The sequence below is a fragment of the Pelophylax lessonae genome (assembly GCF_965119305.1).
Source record: "Pelophylax lessonae genome assembly, chromosome: 10".
Lineage (NCBI taxonomy): Eukaryota > Metazoa > Chordata > Amphibia > Anura > Ranidae > Pelophylax > Pelophylax lessonae.
The window spans coordinates 213,374,229-213,395,344 of record NC_138777.1 but is presented as its reverse complement, the minus strand read 5'-3'; the positions used below and the strand labels follow the sequence as shown (position 1 = coordinate 213,395,344).

The window sequence follows — 21,116 nt, the reverse complement described above, 5'->3', positions numbered from 1 at the left end:
GATCCCCTGAAGGTACAAGAGGGACCCTCCTTTTCTTGGACTTACCTTTATGGCTCTGTCCCTATATCTGGATCCTTACTGCAGCCCCTGGGAATATTTCAAGCAGGCACTGGCCACGCCCTAGAGGTACCTACAGGCTGCTAGACACGCCCCCTGCCTTTATGTGACAGCACTTAGAGCTGCCGATTGGCCATTAAATCTTTGAAGGGGTGTGGCATGTGTTGTCTCATAGCTGAAAGTGGTGGCATATGGAAGAGTTTCCAGTGCAGATCAGACAGGAAAGGTAAAGAAAATGAACGCAGGGTGCCTTCTAAACACCGGGGGGGGGGGGGGGGGGTTTATTTCTTAAATTGATTGTAAACAATCAACCTTGTGAATCAACCCATTCAGTTTAGAAATGAAAGGCAAAACATTTTTGTACAGATATATATATCATACTGTGTATATATATATATATATATATATATATTATATATATATATATATATATATATACACACACACACACACACACAATATCAATACCTCTTTTTTCCCCTTTTTTATAAGTGTTACATTCCCTCTATTCTATGGTGCATAAGAGCTGGGGGAGGAGAAGCAGCAGCACACTAAACTTCCCATGATGAGAGATGATATCACTGTGTATAAAATAACATATGTAAGGAAAACTGAGGTTTTGGATAGCATGGGAAAGAGTTTAAAAATCTATCAGTTTTAATTTTGCTAGTGAGTATTTTCTTTAACTTCCTGTGAAACTTCTACTAGAATTAGGGGGTTGGTGGGGGGGGCGGTTCGGTGTCATGGGGTAGGGGGGTGGTTTGTCACTAGGGTATGAGGACAGAAGAACAAAACATTGCCAGACGTTCAGAATGGCAGAGCCTAACCTTCAATACTCTATCCAAAATAAAACAAAAAGTTTGGCCTAGAGTTGGGCTTTAGGCTTTATATCCAGCCAAGGTCATCCATAAGAGGAAGAACATTTCCGCCATTTTGGGCACCTAGATTTTGGATCTCCAGAATTCTGTTGCAGAAGATCACATCTGTCCCTCATGCGTTCAACTTGCTGAGTTTTTCCATAGAAGGAATGTGATCCTTCGGCCCAGCAATGAGGCGGCAAGTCCGCACACGCTGCTCTGACAGGCAGGGACCTGCGCTGGATGATCCCATCCATGGAGACTCCGAGGAATCTCAGCAGATAACGGGCGACTTCTCCCATAAACCGCTTTTCAGGGGAAATAGCTGCAGGATTCAACTGGAACTCCAAAAAAAATGCAACATTTATTGTAAGAGAGTAATATGTCCTCCTGACGGATGGAGACGTAGAGGAGTAGATACCTCGCTGAGGATGGCCGGTTTCCCATAATATTTACTATAGGAACACCCAATCCTAATCTATACCCTTCTACTACATGTATTATGGCAATATTAGGTGTTATTTTGCCAAGACTGTTCCTCCAAATCAGGAAAAATAAAAATATATCAGAGTATCCCCTTACATGAGGGTCCCCATCAGAGTCCCACTTACATCAGGGTCCCTATCAAAGTTGCCCTTATATCAGGGTCCCTATCAGAGTCCCCCTTATGTCAGGGTCCCTATCAAAGTCCCTCTTATGGCAGGGTCCCTATTAGCATTCCCCTTTCATCAGGGTCCCTATCAGAGTCCCCCTTATATCAGGGTCCCCATCAGAGTCCCCCTTATATCAGGGTCCCCATCAAAGTCCCCCGAATATCAGGGTCCCTTTTAGCATCCCCTGAATATCAGGGTCCCTATCAAAGTCCCCTGAATATCAGGGTCCCTATCAAAGTCCCCCTCTCATCAGGGTCCCTATAAGTGTCTCCCTTTCATCAGGGCCACCATCAGAGTTACCCCTTACTTTATGGCTCCTATCCGCATCCTCCTTTCATCAGGGACTCCTTCAGAGTCTCTCCTTACATCAGTGTCTCCATCAGAGTTCCCCTTTCATCAGTGTCTCCATCAGAGCCCCCCCTTACAACAGGGTCCCCATCAGAGTCCCCCTTTCATCAGGGTCCCCATCAGAGCCACCCCTTACATCAGGGTCCCCATCAAGAGCCCCCCCCCCCCCATCATCAGGGTCTCCATCAGAGGTACCCCTTTTATTACTCTAATCAGTGTCCTCCTTTCATCTGTGTTTCCATTAGAGTCCCCCTTTCATCAGGGTCTCCATTAGAATCTCACTTATATCAGGGACCCTATCAGTGTCCCTCCTGCATAAGGGTCTTCATCAGAGTCCTCTTTACATCAGGGTTCCCCTCATATCCCCCTTACATCAGAGTCCCCATTAGAATCCCCCTTACATTAGAGTCCTCCCTTACATCAGAGTCTATGTTCCATGGGAGCTTTGACACAGAGACAACAGTCAGCCTCTACTGGCCTTAATCCGCAATCTGTGTACATGCGGGATATGCCATTGAGCCTAGCTGCGGGCTGATACAAATCTTTTAGTGTGCCAGCTATGACCCCTGGTTCATAGTTTAAAGACCCCGCATTCTTCATCATAATGTTTCTATGACAATACTTTGTATATTGGAAAACGCACTCAATACCGAAGACAGATACAGAGTGAAAGCTTTCCATTTCATCGAATGAATCTGAATATACATTTGTTCTGTGAGAATTGGGCAAAAATGAACATTCTCTAAGTTGTTTTCTCTTCTGATCTAATCTTCTTTATAAACAGCAAAACAGCGCATTATGGCCACTAGATAAAGTGGTAGAGCGCAGTTTTGTAACTAGAGATAAAAGTAACAATTCTAGAGAACACTAGAGGGAATTAGCATATAAAGGCCCCTTTCACACTTGTGCGACTTGGGACTGCAAAGTTGCAGGACAAGCATGAGTACCATTGATATTTGTGCGACTTCAAGGCGCAGCGACTTCAAAGTAGTCTCTGCACTACTTTGTTCTGACTTTGATGCGATTTGTGGTCCATAGACTTCAAGATTACACAGGCATTGCTTTAAGTCGCGTCAAAGTCGCGCAACTTTCAGGTCGTACAAGTGTGAAATATAAGGTGCGTATAAATGGTTGCTGGTATATTATAGTCTCGTCAAGGGGTTATAATGAATTGATCCTTTACAGCAGTGATGGGGAACCTTGGCACTCCAGAGCGTTTTGGAACTACATTTCCCATGATGCTCACACACTCTGCAGTGTCATTGAGCATCATGGGAAATGTAGTTCCAAAACATCTGGGGTGCCAAGGTTCCCCATCACTGCTTTACAGTATTGCAATCAATGTGGAGTGCTATGGAGAACAATGATGGTGACACCCTCCGTGCTCGTGGGATGTGATAGAAATGCACTCTGTGATAGCCGGTTACCCGCTACTCCCTGGCGTAGTTTACCTTGCATTTTTCCATTTGTACCACCAACGTTTTTTATGTTATGCGAGTCTTTCAAATAAACTTTGGCAATCTTCTTTTAATTTACTACACCATGAGGAGTCCGTCTTTTGTGTTCCCACACCCCTCTTCCTAGGACCATCCAGGACCACCCGGGCATGGACGGATGACACAAAGATCTGGACCATTGTCCTAAGCTATTTATGACCTCCTTGCTGTATGGTAGTGGGGGGTCAACAACTTCTGGTGAGTGTGCATTTCTATCACATCCCACGAGCACGGAGGGTGTCACCATCATTGTTCTCCATAGAACTCCACATTGATTGCAATCAGGGCTGTCTTTAGCACAGGACAAAAGGGGCAGCTGCCCCGGGTCCATTCATTGGTGTGTAGCCCAAAGCAGCTGACCCTTGAGCCTGCACTGCCCACAAATAGTTAATTTGTGAATTTGGGAGGGCCCAAGAAAATGTTTGTCCAATCAATAATAAAGACGGCCATGATTGCAATACTGTAAAGGATCAATTCATTATAGCACCTTGAAGAGACTATATTACACCAGCAACCATTTATATGCACTTTATATGGACACTGATTGCACTATACTTGTTGATTATTTCACTATACAAGAATTTTTGCACCAATTATTGCTTATCTGATGCACTTTATATGGGCATCTGCAATATTGTTTACTGATGCACTTTATATGGACATTTTTCCTAATACTGCTTGTTCATTAATGCACTTAAAAAAGATTTTCAGCACATTTATTGTACTATACTTGCATTTTGATTGCACTGTATTACGTACTTAGTTTTTGGGCAGCCAATTTATTTTTTTGCACCACCACCTGGAGAGATTTTGGGGGCGATACTACCACATATTACATTACCTACCACTATTACATTACATTACCACTGAGGCATTGCGCTGCTAGTAATATTACATTACATTTCTTTCTCTCCCTCCTGATTGGCAGAGGTACAGTCATAGCGCCATTGGCTTCTGCGGCTGTCAATCAAAGTAGGTGAGCCAATCAGGAGAGAGGGGACAAGGCCAAATGGAAGCTCCATGTCTGAATGAACACACAGAGTTGCTGTTCGGCTCGGGTGCCCCCATAGCAAAGTGCTTGCTGTGGGGGCACTCAATAAAAGGGAGAAGCCAGGAGCACAGAAATGGGACCTGAGAAAAGGAGGATTTGGGCTGCTCTGTGCAAAACCAACTGCACAGAAGAGGTAAGTATAACATGTTTGTTATTTAAAAAAAAAAAAAAAAAAAGAAGAGAGACCTTACAATCACTTTAATGTAAGCAATGGCTACATTGTATGTTTTGTTACAAAGACATTTGTATCTCCAGTGCTCCTCAGCTTCATCTAGTGGCCATAATTTTTGTTTTAGCCCCCGTTCACACTGGGGCGACCTGTCAGGCGACCTGGTCGCCGTAGGTCGCCTGGCATAGAGAAGCTGTGGACCCGTTCTAATAGGAGCGACACAAGTCACTCCGACTTAGAAAACGGGTCCAGAGCTTCTTTGGGGCGACCCGGAGCGACCTGCATAGACTTCAATGTTATGAAGTCCGTGCCGGCCGCTCCGAGGTCGCAGTGCGAGCAGCGCGCCGCGACCTGTGAGGTTGCCCCGGGAAGTAGCGTCGCCCCAGTGTGAACGGGGCCTTATGGCTGCATTTTATATGGCTATGCTAATTTTTAATGAATAGGTCCCAAAGTGTCTATACATTTATTTGTGGTTTATTGCTGTGCTTTCTGGTCCATGTATTCCTATTTACATAATGTTGGAACTGGATGTTCTTTTATCAAAACAAATGAAAATATTGAAACATAAAGTGCAGAATTTAGTTTTGTGTAAATTACTTCTCTTCATGAGAGAACAAGCAAATCCCATACCGGACACCCTCCAAAACGGTTTGCCCTATGCACCAGCCCCCACCCTGAAAAACAAAAATGTATATTTCTGCATGTCTTTGGGATTTAGCCACTTAAACCCCGGAGGATTTGGCTGCTCAAAGACCAGGGCCTATTTTGCGATTCGGCACTGCGTGACTTTAACGGACAATTGCGCGGTTGTGCGACGCCGTACCCAAATGAAATTGACGTCCTTTTTTCCCCACAACAGAGCTTTCTTTTGGTGGTATTTGATCACCTGTGCGATTTTTACTTTTTGCGCTATAAACAAAAAAAGAGAGACAATTTTGAAAAAATAACAATATTTTTCACATTTTTTTATAAGAAATCCCCCCCCCCCCCAATGTAAAAATCTAAATTTAACATTTTAGGCCAATTTGTTTTCTGCTACATATTTTTGGTGAAAAAAAAAAAAAAATCGCAATAAGCGTATTTTGATTGGTTTGTGCAAAAGTTATTGCGTCATTTTATGTCATTTTTATTGTTTTTTTTTTTTTAACGTTCACATAGAGGCGACCTGTGAGGCGACCTGGCTCGCCTCACAGGTCGCCGCAGGTCGCCTTCCATAGGGAAGCTGCGGACCCGTTCTAATAGGAGCGACACAAGTCGCTCTGACTTAGAAAAAGGGTCCGGAGCTTCTTTGGGGCGACCAGGAGGCGACCGCCATAGACTTCAATGTTATGAAGTCTGTGGCGGCCTGCTCCGAGGTCACGGTGCGCTGCTCGCACCGCAACCTCGGAGGTCGCCAGCCGAAGTCGGATCGCCCCTATGTGAACGGGGGCTTAATGATAATGGACTGATGACATCTCTTCAATTTAAAAGGAAATTCTGCTTAATCAATGTCATTTTGGAAGAGGAAGAAGCGCGCTTCAGCAATCAGCACTTAAACAAAATACTTCCCTAAACAGCAAACATTTGCAGAACAAAAGAGCCATTTCTGCAAAATGTAACACTGTTATGACATCATTCTATTCAGCATTCTAAATCTATTCTCAGATGAGAGATAAAGTATACTGTACCTTCACTTAGCACATTTGATGAACATGGAATACTTGTTACTGTGTTTATATTTTTTATTTTTGTTTACTTTTTCCGAATTGTTACAAGCTTGCTTTGCCATATTTTTTTTTCTGGATTGGGCATATTTCTGACACTTGTTTACAAGTTAAAACTATTTTTTTTTTTGGTAGAAAATTACTTAGAACCCCCCAAACATTATATATTCTTTTTTAGCAGAGACCCTAGAGAATAAAATGGAGATCGCTGCAATATTTTTTTAATCACACCGTATTTGCGCAGCGGTCTTTCAAACTGAATACATTTTTTGAATTAAAAAAATAAGAAAACAGTAAAATTAGCCCAATTTTTTTTCTATAATGTGAAAGATAATGTTACCTTGAGTAAAGAGATACCCAACATGTCATGCCTCAAAATTGCGCACGCTAGTGGAATGGCGACAAACATTGGTACTTAAAAATCCCCATAGGCGACAATTTAAAAATTTCTACAGGTTACCAGATTAGAGTTACAGAGGAGGTCTAGGGCTCAAATATTTGCTCTCGCTCTAACGATCGCGGCGATACCTCACATGTGTGGTTTGAATACCGTTTACATATGTGGGCAAGACTTGCAAATGCGTTCGCTTCTGCGCGCGAGCTAACGGGGACAGGGCGCTTTAAAAAATTTTTCCTATTTATTTTAAGGCCCCATTCACACTAGTGCGACTTGTCCCGCGATTTTGGACCGCAAAATCGCATGACAAGTCGTTTTCCATTATTTTCAATGAGCCCCATTCATATCAGTGCGTTTTGAAGTCGCACCGACTTCAAAGTAGTTCCTGCACTACTTTGCCACGATTTTAATGCATTTTGAGGCATATAGCCTTGCCCATGCTTTCAAAATCGCGGCAAAAATCGCGGCCGCGAAATCGCGGCAAAATTGCGTTGCAATAGTGTGAAAGGGGCCTTACTGTTATTTTTTATTTTTACACAGTTTTTTTTTAAAACAATTTTTGATCATTTTTATTCCTATTACAAGGAATGTAAACATCCCTTTTAATAGAAATAAGCATGACAGGTCCTCTTTATTGTGAGATCTGGGGTGAAAAAAACCTTACATCTCACATCTACGCTATAAAAGAAAAAAAAAAAGTCATTTTTTTCCATGATGAAAAAAAATGGGCTCTTTAAATGCGTTGCTAGGAGACGATGTTTGACGTCACTCCGGTCCTCCAAGGCCATACAGTCGAGTGAGGGCTATCTTGTCCTCACTCGACTTCCTACCTGTGAGGAGCGCAGACCGGATCGTTTTCCCCGCTACCGACTATTCCTCCCACTGACACCAACAATGGGGCACTATTCCTCCCACTGACACCAACAATTGGGCACTATACCTCCCACTGATACCAACAATGGGGCACTATTCCTTCCACTGACACCAACAATGGGGCACTATACCTCCCACTGATACCAACAATGGGGCACTATTCCTCCCACTGACACCAACAATGGGGCACTATTCCTCCCACTGACGCCAACAATGGGGCACTATACCTCCCACTGATATCAACAATGGGGCACTATACCTCCCACTGACACCAACAATTGGCCACTATACCTCCCACTGATACCAACAATGGGGCACTATTCCTTCCACTGACAACAATGGGGCACTATACCTCCCACTGATACCAACAATGGGGCACTATTCCTCCCACTGACACCAACAATTGGGCACTATACCTCCCACTGATACCAACAATGGGGCACTATTCCTCCCACTGACACCAACAATTGGGCACTATACCTCCCACTGACACCAACAATTGGGCACTATACCTCCCACTGATACCAACAATGGGGCACTATACCTCCCACTGATACCAACAATGGGGCACTATTCCTTCCACTGACACCAACAATGGGGCATTATTCCTCGCACTGACACCAACAATGGGGCACTATTCTTCCCACTGACACCAACAATGGGGCACTATTCTTCCCACTGACACCAACAATGGGGCACTATTCCTCCAACTGACACCAACAATTGGGCACTATACCTCCCACTGATACCAACAATGGGGCACTATTCCTCCAACTGATAATGATGGGGATCTATTCCTCCCACTGACACCAACAATGGGGCACTATTCCTCCCACTGACACCAACAATGGGGCACTATTCTTCCCACTGACACCAACAATGGGGCACTATTCTTCCCACTGACACCAACAATGGGGCAGAATTCCTTCAATGGACACCAAGGATGGGGTGGAATTCATTCCATGGACACCAAGGATGGGGCACTATTCCTCCAACTAACACCAAAAATGGGGCACTAGTCCTCCTACGGACAGATACGGCATTGTTTACTCCCACTGAAAGCAGGACATTTCACACTCCCACTGGCCCTAGTCTAAGCCCTCTAATGTCTGAAGGACAGGAAATTGACCCTTTGTTTAGAAAATTTGGAGACCCCTGGGCAAAATAATGCCAGCCAGGAAATGAGGCGGGCTCTGTCTAACTTGCTGCAGCTTCTAATGCACATTGTGAGAAGCTCACAGTGTGCAGTGAAATCAGAGTAAGTCATTTCAGTCCAGGAGAGGAGCCGCTACAACTGTGCAAGACTGAAGGGAAGGCCTGAGGTCAGCTTGAATTTTTTTCTCTGTGTTCTGCTTTTCATAAACTCTAGTGAGTCAGCACTGAAAAAGAAAACTACCCCCCCCCCCCCTCCTTCCTGAATGAGCAAGCAAACCTCAGACATGGATAATATAAACTCATCCGAAATGTTTGCTTTTAAATAGAGATCTCATTCCCGACAATAAGCAGAAAATAAAACAAACACACAAAGTGAAACTCGATTCCCATTCTGGTGATGCGAAGATGTGACGAAGACAATGGACATTCGGCCTTTTATCGTTCCCATCTGAGACGCAGTCAATGGAGTGAAAAGATTGGATTTGGGAGTGGGGGAAGGGAGGGGGTGTCTGAGCGGGTGTCACCGGCAGGGCTGAACAGGTGACATCGGTGCACAAACACGGCACAAAATCACTTTCCTCCTGCTGTTATCCGCCAGCGTTCACCTGCCACGCTGCTCCCCCGGGGAGGGATAATTACACCCTATGGATCCGGAGACACAGAGAAATCACTGTAATTACAGCCTGCTTCTAGATTGTGTACGAGTGTTCTCCGCACTCACACATGCTAAAAAACATTTCACCCTACATCATAGACCACCTTTTTCTGGGGCTGGATGCAAATAAAATTTATAAAAATGTAACTGATGTAGAATATTTCGACTGTTTTATTTAGAATTCTGTTTGGCCAGTTTTATGATTTCCAAACGGTGACACCAAAATTGAACTTTACAGCTTCTGGTCACACCCTCAACTTGCTCTTCAGACTTTGAATCTGGTTCATCACATTACTGATTCACTGTCCAGTAAGCAAAGACAAGAAGCTGAATCAGGATGCAGTGAAGTCACCTTCCTGACTTAGCAGTGCGGCAAGAGGGAGAAAATCAAAAATGATTGTACAGAGAACACTGAGCCAGTCACATCATTCCCTGCACCAGAAGAGCTTACACTCTAATGTCCCACCACAATAACACACTATTATTATTATACAGTTATATAGCGCTGACATATACTGCGGTGCTGTACAGAGAACACTGAGCCAGTCACATCATTCCCTGCACCAGAAGAGCTTACACTCTAATGTCTGCCCATAGTCACACACTATATAGCTCTGACATATACTGCGGTGTTGTACAGAGAACACTGGGCCAGTCACATCATTCCCTGCACCAGAGGAACTTACACTCTAATGTCCGCCCATAGTCACACACTATTATTGTATATTTATATCTTTTTAAATTATTATTATTCTTGTAATTTATTATTTATAGCTGACATATACCACAGTGCTGTACAGAGAACACTTAGCCAGTCATATCAGTCTTTGCACCACAGGAGTTTACACTCTAATGTTGTCCCCCCCGTCACACACCATTATTATTATTATACATTTATATAGCTCTGACATATACTGCAGTGTTGTACAGAGAACACTGAGCCAGTCACATCATTCCCTGCACCAGAGGAGCTTACACTCTAATGTCTGCCCATAGTCACACACTATTAATATTATACATTTATAAAGCTCTGACATACTGCAGTGCTGTACAGAGAACACTGAGCCAGTCACATCATTCCCTGCACCAGAGGAGCTTACACTCTAATGTCTGCCCATAGTCACACACTATTAATATTATACATTTATATAGCTCTGACATATACTGCAGTGCTGTACAGAGAACACTGAGCCAGTCACATCATTCCCTGCACTAGTGGAGCTTACACTCTAATGTCCCACCACAATCACACACTATTATTTTTTATACAGTTATATAGTGCTGACATATACTGCGGTGCTGTACAGAGAACACTGAGCCAGTCACATCATTCCCTGCACCAGTGGAGCTTACACTCTAATGTCCCACCACAATCACACACTATTATTGTACATTTATATCTTTTTAAAATTATTATTCTTGTAATTTATTATTTATAGCTCTGACATATGCTATTGTGCTGTACAGAGAACACTTAGCCAGTCATATCAGTCTTTGCACCACAGGAGCTTACACTCTAATGTTGTCCCCCCCCCCCCCCCCCCCCTGTCACACACCATTATTATTATATTTATATAGCTCTGACATATACTGCAGTGCTGTACAGAGAACATTGAGCTGGTCACATCATTCCCTGCACCAGAGGAGCTTACACTCTAATGTCCGCCCATAGTCACACACTATTAATATTATACATTTATATAGCTCTGACATATACTGCAGTGCTGTACAGAGAACACTGAGCTAGTCACATCATTCCCTGCACCAGAAGAGCTTACACTCTAATGTCTCACCACAATCACACGCTATTATTTTTTATACAGTTATATAGCGCTGACATATACTGCGGTGCTGTACAGAGAACACTGAGCCAGTCACATCATTCCCTGCACCAGAGGAGCTTACACTCTAATGTCCGCCCATAGTCACAAACTATTATTGTATATTTATATCTTTTTAAATTATCATTATTCTTGTAATTTATTATTTATAGCTCTGACTAATACTGCAGTGCTGTACAGAGAACACTTAGCCAGTCATATCAGTCTTTGCACCACAGGAGCTTACACTCTAATGTTGTCCCCCCCCCCCCCCCCGTCACACACCATTATTATTATTATACATTTATATAGCTCTGACATATACTGCAGTGCTGTACAGAGAACATTGAACTGGTCACATCATTCCCTGCACCAGAAGAGCTTACACTCTATTGTCCTCCCAAAGTCACACTTGATGTTTCCTACTGCTGAGACCAAAGCAGAGTGAGCCAGCAGCACCTTGCAGAACATTAGAGTGTAAACTACTCTGGTACAGAGAGTGATGTGTCTGGCTCAGTGTTCTCTGTACTGCACTGCAGTATATGTCACAGCAATAAATAATAAAAATTGCAATACTAATATTATACATTTAGATCTTTTTAAATTAAATATTAGTATTGCAATTTATTATTTATAGCTCTGACATATACTGCAGTGCTGTACAGAGAACACTGAGCCTGACACATCAGTCTCTGTACTAGAGTAGCCTGGGAGCTCTCCTGCTGGATTCTTCCCAATCACCATGCAGCAGGTGGGGGAGGGCGAAGGTGAAGGCTCTGAGGCCTACACCATGTGCTCAAGCTGCAATGGATCCTGGGCTTGTCCCTATGCAAAGGGAGTCCTTATGTCACGGTGCCAGGAAACCAGACCACATGAAGATGCAAGTAAAATATAGCAGTTTATTGGATCAACAACAATAAACGCACAGCAAGAGTGGGGAGCAAAATCAGGAACAGCCGGGGTCAAATCCAGAGCGGGTCATCTGCTGATGTGGAATTGAGAGCCAGGAAAGTCATCAGCCAAGCCAGGTCATGCACAGAGGAACACGAAGAACAAAAAACTGCTAGCAGTGATGGACCTTGGAGCACAAACACAAGGGCAAAGGACTGCAAGCCAACAGGTGATTTTATATATATATATATATATATAAGGTGTGAAACATCATCACTGACGCCCAGGCAGCAGGCAAGTGATGATCCAGAGTTTATAAAAGACAGCAGTCTGCACACGTCTAAGATGGCTACCAACTGGAAGGCAAGGTAAGACATTGACACCTTACCAGCCTTCCAGGATAGAGTGGTGAAAAAACACATCCGTATTACTACGGAAGAACAGAAGCTTCCTGCCCTGAAAGCAGATTTCAGGAAAAAAATCTTTGCACAGTAAGACTGGGAGCAGTAAGAGGGAAAACTCCAAACTGAAGTGTTCAAAGAGAAGTAGGAGAATGAGGAGAGATTCCAACAGATGAAGGAGAGTGCCAGTGTGAGTACCAGCCAGAGGGTGGATGCCACAGCAATGGTGATAGTATGGATGGGGGGGGGTGCTCCAGTATTACCCCTGTCTCAGGATCTGTCGTGTCTAAGTTGCCCCCCCCCCCCTCCTCAGCAGCCTGGGCCATCTAAGGAGGAGGTTGGGGAAAATGGCGGATTGCTCCAAGCCATTGTGGAAATGGAATCTCCCTTGAGTGGTAAGAAGTTTCGGTTTTCCACTGACTCGTCAGATGAAGATAAAGAGGAGGGTGTCGTCCCCTCAGCCTATAAGGGAGAAAGTTGTGGACAAATTTTTATTTGTTAAGTCTGATCAAAATGGCGGCAATGCTACAGAGTCTGCAAAAGGTGGACATGCTGGAACTGTTTCAGGTCAGAAAAATGCTGGTGAAGTAGTGTCTATGGAGAATCTGTCTCAGTGTGTGGAGGACTTTCCTGTGATTGCTGCCATGGACAAGATTGCATCTGTCAATGGATCCTTGCAATTGGCAAGGAATGCAGGAGGAAATGGCGAGAAGCCAAACAAAGAAGTTCCTGTTGTCTGTGAAAACAAGGAGCAGGTGTCCCACATGGACACTGAAAATGCAGAGCAGGAGTGCTGTATGGACACAAAACCGCAGGGCAGGAGTGCCAAATGGACACTAAGACTGCAGAGCAGGTGTGCCGTATGGATGCCAAAACAGCTGGTGTTTTTTTCTAAAAACAGAAGACTTTACCTAATAACAGGACTGCTGGTAATTATGGTACTTCTGGGACTATGGTGAGCAGGACTGCCGTGCTGGAGGGGAGGAGGGAGAATCAGGTGGTGGGTAATTTACCAAACCTGATTGCAGAGGTTCCCAGACAGCCACTAAAAGTGTCTAAAACCCTTAATTCTGTGCCATCTGTCCCGGGTAAGAGGCGAGCTATGCTAGGGCTGTATCGGGACAAGTTCATGCTGCTACTAGAACGGAGCCAGTTGTGGGACTTTCACCTAACAAACCTTTTTCCTTTAAACACAGGAATGTGGTACAGCTCAGGTGGGAAGGAGGAGGTATTCCACCTATCAGGAAGGTGGTCGCGGATAGGATCCTAGATATGGGATTTAAGGCAGAGGGTATTTATACTCTCATCAGTCCAGCAGGTTCCTATGAATATGATTTGTCATTTGTGCGTCCAGAGTCACTGGATCGGTTTTGGAGCGGTATGAGCATTTATATAGGGGCCAGCCAGACTGGAAAGGGCTTATCCCCAAAGTTATCTCATGGCACCCCTTAATAAAGAATGTCATTATCTTGACAAGGAATGAGTCTATACCCCTGCAAGGATTTATGGGTCTGTTTCAGGAGGTTTGGGGAAACATTGTGTCCCCTAAAAAAGATTGTGGATGATAGAGGAACCTGGAGGGGTGGGTGGTCAGTGTCAATGAGGTTGAGAGTGTGTGAGAATGTGGTCCAGCATTTGCCCACCTCTGTTTTTATTGGTAGAGTTAGGCTTACCATCTTCTACCCTGCTCAACCTAAGCTGTACCATAAATGTGGTGCCAAGAGACATTTCTCCTCTTCCTGTCAAGAACAGAAGTGCTTTTTGTGTCAGAACTGGGGCATCTGGCAATGGACTGTAAGATCATTAAAGAGGAAGTAAACCCTCCTCTACAACTTGTACCTATAGGTAAGCCTATGATAAAGCTCACCTATAGGTACTGTAAATATCTCCTAAACATGTATCGTTTAGGAGATATTTACCTTACATGCAGCCAGTGACGTCACTGGCGCATGCGCTCTGAAGGAACGGCCGATCGTGCCGTTCCTTCAGAGTTCCGTGCCGTGACTGTCGGCTCTCGCGCGCGTGCGCGGGAGTGACGTCACCGCGGCTCCGGCCAATCAGATGGCCGGATGCTGCGATCCCGGAAGATGGGCAACTGGACATGTCGCCCGTCATAGAGGTGAGTGAGCGGCACGGTGGGGGCTCGTTCTAAGGTAAGTATTGCATAATGAGCTAGAATGCGATGCATACTAGCTCATTATGGCTTTCTCTTGCAGGGTGGAAAAAAAAATGCACGGGTTTACAACCTCTTTAAGTGTAACCCATGTGATAAGGTTGGTCACTCCTATAGCAATGCCCTGAGTGGAGGAATTCTTCCGTCTGGATAGGGAAGAGTCTGGGTTGGCTGAGGTTGTGCCAGGGGATTCCAGTGTCTCTGTCCCGTCGGAATGTGTGTCTGTGAGGCTGGCTATGGTGTCAGTGTCTCCCCAGTTTGTGGTTCCCCAGTCAGTGTCAGAAAGTGAGGTTGTCAAGTCTGTGTCTGCACCTGTTATTTTTCCTAGAGTAGTGAAGGCAATGGAGGATGCTAGACCAGCGTGTATGGTTGTGCCAATCCTTCCACCTCGGCATGGCATAAGTGCGGCTGGAGGTCAGCAGACACCGAGGGATAAAGTAGGTGATGGAATGGATGATAGTGGGGAGGAGGGGGAAGGGAATGAGAGTGGCTGGTGCAGAATGCAAGGTGAATAATGTGGAAGTTGGGGGAAATGATGTGAAAGTTGGGGAGAATGATGTGGGGAGAAGGGTTAATGCGTGGCTTTTGGCTGAGGATGTCCCTGGGGGGGGGGGGGGGGAGAGGGTTCCGCCGTCCAGATTGTCGAATGAGAATATGGAATGGTTGGAGGCTAAAAGGGTAAGGGGCGGAGAAGGAACAATGTCAGTGCTCCTGAATCGGGGAGGGTGGAGGTGCCAAATGCTTTTGAGGTGTTTTCTGAGGTGGAGGGTGGAAGTTCTTCTGGTGATGAGTCAGTGATTTCTATGGAGGAGGAATCACAAGGAGAATTCAGGTGTGTAGGGTCGCCAAGTAGGGAAGGGGGTACGCAGGCTAAGAAATGTGTACCTCAATCATCCTGATGGCGGTTCTTACTCCACTGAAGGTGGCGACCATTAATGTCGCCAGCATAAAATCAGTAAGTGCTCGTAACATGGCCCTATTTTTGCTCAGCAGGCTTGAAGCGGATATTTTCTTTTTGCAAGAGACCCGGTTGTCTAGTTTGGAGGATATTCATCTGATGAAGAAGAAGTGGAGACGTGGCCCCTCCTTCTAATCTCTTGTGGCCGAGCCTTACACTGGAGTTGCGGTACTTTTTCCCGGGAATTGTTACCTGTAAGTGGATTATTGATGTAGAAATGGGGACGTCTCCATGGGGGGGCAGGACCTGCGCCTGATTAACATCTATGGGCCCCAGACAAAGTGGGACAGGAAATGCCTCTTCATGAAGATCAAGCCTTTTATTTTTACAGCCCAGCAAGTTGTCTTCGGTGGTGATTTCAACACCGTCACTAGGACTAAGGACAGGAAAGGTACCGGAACTGGACTGTGACTGCTTTTTTTAAAATCAAAATAGGTAGAGAGGCAGGTCTGGTTGATGTGCACATTCACTGCTGCCCAGACGACACGGGATTCACTTTTCAGCGAGGTAGTAGTCACAGTAGAATAGATCGGTTTTAAAGGGGAACCCTGCCTTCTCGGCACCAGTGTGTCAGGCGGTGGAGTTTTCCGATCACTATATTCTGTCTGTGACTCTGAATAGCCCCAATACACCACCTAGGGGGAGGGGTACCTGGAAGCTGAATTCGGCACACCTGGACGATGAGAAAGTGAGTCAATCCTTTGAGGATCTTTTTCAGGCACAGGTATCGATTATGGACTTTTGCAGCAGTAAGTCAGAGTGGTGGGAGCTTACAAAACGATGGATCGTTTGGTTTTTCAAGGCCATAGGAAGAAATAAACAGCTTGATAAGTATGTCACCTACCAGCGTCTGCGGGGGGAAGCTTGATAAGCTTGTCTCGAATAATGGAGATCTGGGGATGATCTCTGAGGTTAAACTCTTGCTCAGGGGGTGTCAATATGACAGGCATGCCTCTATGGTTCTGGAAATGGATTATGGGAAATATCACTCGCCCAACCCTTACTAGAATTGCAAACAAGGTAGAGCAGTAAATCAGTTGTAGGCCTGGTTGACAGTACGGGTTCCTTGCCAAAGTCCAAGTAGGGGATCCTGGAAACCGCCAGGTCATATTAAGCTGACCTCCTGGGTAGTAGAGACCTCGATCGGGCTGGCATGTCATGTTTTCTGGATTCTATTTCAGGACTGAGAAATGGCAGTTTTCTGGTGAGTTTAACAGAGGACATCACTGCAGATGAGGTGGTTAAGGCGATCGATAAGCTTGCCATTAAGAAGTCGCCAGGGCCAGATGGACTGACAGCCGAGTTTTATAAGCACTTTAAGGTTACTCTGGCCCCTTATTTGGTGGAGGTTTTTAATTGCTGTCTGAGAGAGGGTTTGCTCTCTCCCTCCATGCGACAATCTGCGGTGAATCATCTGTCAAAGGGTAAAGATTCTTTGAGAATTAACACAGACTAATACCTGAAGTTTAGCAAAAAACTACCTGACTGGCAACAAACTGAAGTTACACTGAACGAAGGGTGCGCTCCCTTACGCACCATAGACCATAGGTATTTAAAATATAACTTTTATTCATTCCTAAAAAACATTTTCTGGACTATATACATGTACAAAAAGGGAGGGTGGGTTTATTGGTTGGCCAATAGTGTACTAATGATTGAGTGCACACAATAATAAATAATCAAGTCGAAAGAAGATAGATGATAAGAAAAGAAAGAAGTGAAAACAATGATTCTCTCCTATGGAGTCTCGAATTGTGCTATCTAGACAAGATGGTCTATAAAGCCCCGTACACACGAGTAGAAATTTGGCTGGGAAATTTCGTCCGAAGACCGATCTGCCGATTTTCGGCTTGTTAGTATGGTGCTTCCGACAGCCGACTCCGACTTTTCGGCCAAAAAAATCCTGGTGTGCAGGCTATATCATTTTTGTCGACCGTCAAAACAACGTCCGATTTACGTCTCATTAGTACAGATTTCGATGGGGAAAAATCTTTTGAGCAAGACTAGGCATGCTCAGAGATGAAAGAACACATACAAAGCAATCCAACACATGACATCACTTCTGAAGTAGAATTCTGTCGTGCGGGAAAATTCGTGTGCAGTTTAGAGCACATTCCAACCAACAACAGACACCACTCTGGACAAAAGACGGACGACCGGTCGGCGGAAATTCGTTGCGTGTGTACGAGGCTTTAGGATCTAGGTAGCCACACGCCACTAATTATGCTTGTTCCTTTTCATCGAGTCAATCTAAAAGCGGTAAGGCTCTATCTCTCTGGCTCATATCTATCCTAAATATCTTCTCGTATAGCAAAGCTCTCCACTGGAGCTAGTATCTGTATGTTCACTGCTCACAAAGCTAAATTACTCTCTGAGATCTGAAGCAGCAAATATTACCTGCCTGGTCTGAATCTGAAGGATGAAAGAGCTGTTCCAATCTTCCTCATAAGGAATCTCTCTCTCATGAGCTCTCTTGTCAAGTTAGTCCCAGAGACTATAGCCTATCAGAATCTGGATAGCTGCATACTATTACATAGTTAGTCAGATTGAAAAAAAGACACAAGTCCATCTGGCTCAACCAATAAAAAACAGTAAAGAAAACCCAACCATACAATCCCATATACACAATCCTATACCCGCAGTTGATCCAGAGGAAGGCGAAAAGCCCCAGCAAAGCATGATCCAAATTGCTCCAGCAGGGGAAAAAAATCCTTCCTGGTCCCTGGAGAGGCAATCAGGTATTCAATGGATTAACTTTACCTATAAATATTAGTATCCAGTTATATTATGTACACCTAGGAAAGAATCCAGGCCTTTTTTTAAGTGAGCTGGCCAGAACCATCTCTGGAGGGAGTCTATTCCACATCTCTTACTGTGAAGAAATCTTTCTGTATTTGGAGATGAAATCTCTTTTCCTCCAGACTTAGAGTGCCCCCTTGTCCTCTGTAATGACCTTAAAGTGAATAACTCAACACCAAGTTCACTATATGGACTCCTTATGTATTTAATACATGGAGATCATATCCCCCCTTAATCTCCTCTTCTCAAGAGAGAATAAATTCAGTTCCTCCAATCTTTTCTCATAGCTGAGATCCTCCATGCCTCTTATCAGTTTGGTTGACCTTCTCTGCACTTTCTCCAGTTCCCTGATATCCTTTTTGAGAACTGGTGCACAAAACTGGGCTATTAAATAGGCTGGCTACTCTTGCTCATAAAGCCTTCCTAATATCTACTGCTCTAAAAGTAGAATGGCTGGCTAACAATTAGACTGACAAATGTTGTCCTGCCTGGTCTAATTTTGAAAGCTAGGAAAGCTGATCAAGCCTGCCTATTCAAAAAACGGAATGCTATTAGCACTAGTGAGGTCTCCCAACCCTAAAGAAACACTCTCCCCACAAACCATGCTGTACCCCAAATCATAATAGTGCTCCCAAAATACTAAAACTCTACATGTTTCGCTTAGTAAATAAGCTTCGTCAGGAGTGAAAAATAATTGCAACAAAGTAAAAGTGTCAAAAGATAAAGAAAGAAAATGGAGGGGACCAAACTATCCCCGCATGGTTGGAGTCAAAATGGCAGCCTCCTCCTCCTTCCTTCTATTTATAGGGTTTTTTTGCATTTGCATCATCACACAAGTCCCGTCACGACGCAAATTTGTGTCATGATGTAATAGAACGCTTTCGCGGAATCGCGTCATAACACAAATACACGTTCAGATGCAATTTCGGTGGGAATATCAACACCCAGTGGGGAATAACCAGAAAACAATCTCCCAATCTGGGGAAATGTCAAAAATTCTCCCAAATCCCCAAGAGACCTCTTTACAAGTCCATATAAAAAGGCAAAGAGACAATTGAATAAGGACAAATTAATATTTATATGTCTATCTCTAGATACCCCTTCTTTCTATTCCCAGTCTTCTCTAACCCTTTTTTAACAGTCAAGAACATTATAGGCTTAAATTTAGTTTAAAGGGGAACTCAGAACGCACAATGCAAAACCCAATCATTTCTTGCTAAAGGGCCGATAAGCAAAACCCTCATTTAAGCCTGATGGCGCACGCCAGTTCAACCGGAAAATCCACCTTGCCTCGGTTTTAAATAAATATTTATCCAGATTTACTTTTCTTACACCCAGCTTTGGTTGTTCAACGACCCAGAACCTGAGCTGGTATGGTTCCTTACTATGCACCTGTCGCATATGTCTAGCCAAGGTTCTCTCTCTATTGAGTGTTATATGCCCAATATGCTCCAAAACCCGCCGCCGTAGCTGACAAATGGTTTTGCCCACATATAATTTGGGGCACAGACCCTTGGCTGCGTAGATCACTCCTTCTGAGCTACAATTGTAAAATGATCGTTGTACTATCCTTTGGATTTACGAATTCCTTGGTTGTTGGAATATTAGGGGAAGCCTTGCAATGACCGCATTTAAAGCAGCCAATGGGTTGGCGCGGTAGCCAAGTGGAAGTAGATGGTTGTGCTGAAGTTCTATCGAGATGGCTATGTACTAGCAGGTCTCTTAGATTTTCCCCCCTCCTATATATAATTAATGGATTCTGGGGAAGGACACCATGTAGGTCCTTGTTGTCATGTAAGATACAATTATAGTCTAGGAAGGAGTGATCTACGCATACTATATCTACTTGGGTATATATATATATATATATATATATATATATATATATATACAGTATATACACACACACACAATATATATATACATATACATACATACATATACATATACATACACACACACACAAACACACACACACACACACACACACACGCATTATATATATATAATACTATTTCTACATATATATCTACTTGGGTGACCATACATGGATGTAAATTCTGCTGGTCCCTGCTGAACCTGCCGAATTTTGATCCATGTTTGGCTGCCTTAAGCAGAGACAATAAGCAAAATCAGGATGCAGTAAAGTCATCTTCCTGACTTTACAGTGTAGGAAGAGTACTACTGCCAGTCAATGCACCAGAGGGGCTTACACTCTAATGTCCCCCCACAGTCACACACTATTATTATTATTATACATTTATATAGCTCTGACATATACTGCAGTGCTGTACAGAGAACACTGAGCCAGTCACATCAGTCAATGCACAAAAAGGAGCTTACGCTCTAATGTTCATACAACAGGCACACACTATCATTATTAAACAATTATATAACTCTGACATATACCATAGTGCTGTACAGAGAACACTGAGCTAGTCACATGTCTCTGTACTAGAGGAGCTTACACAATCCTGTCCCATCACAGGCACACACACCAATATAATTATACAGTCAGACCTTTTTAATTAGTATTAATATTAATAATAATTAGTATTAATTAGTATTGTAATTATTATTTATAGCTCTGACATATACCCCAATGCTGTACAGAGGATACTGAACCAGTCACGTTGATTTCTGCACCAGAGGAGCTTACA

The 21,116-nt window shown here is 44.0% G+C and overlaps 1 protein-coding gene across 1 annotated transcript in view; it reads right to left on the bottom strand.

Annotated features, from left to right (window-relative positions):
• The window catches only part of COTL1 (coactosin like F-actin binding protein 1), a 78,331-nt gene that overhangs the window by 39,086 nt on the left and 18,129 nt on the right, over positions 1-21,116 (bottom strand). The window lies entirely within an intron of this gene.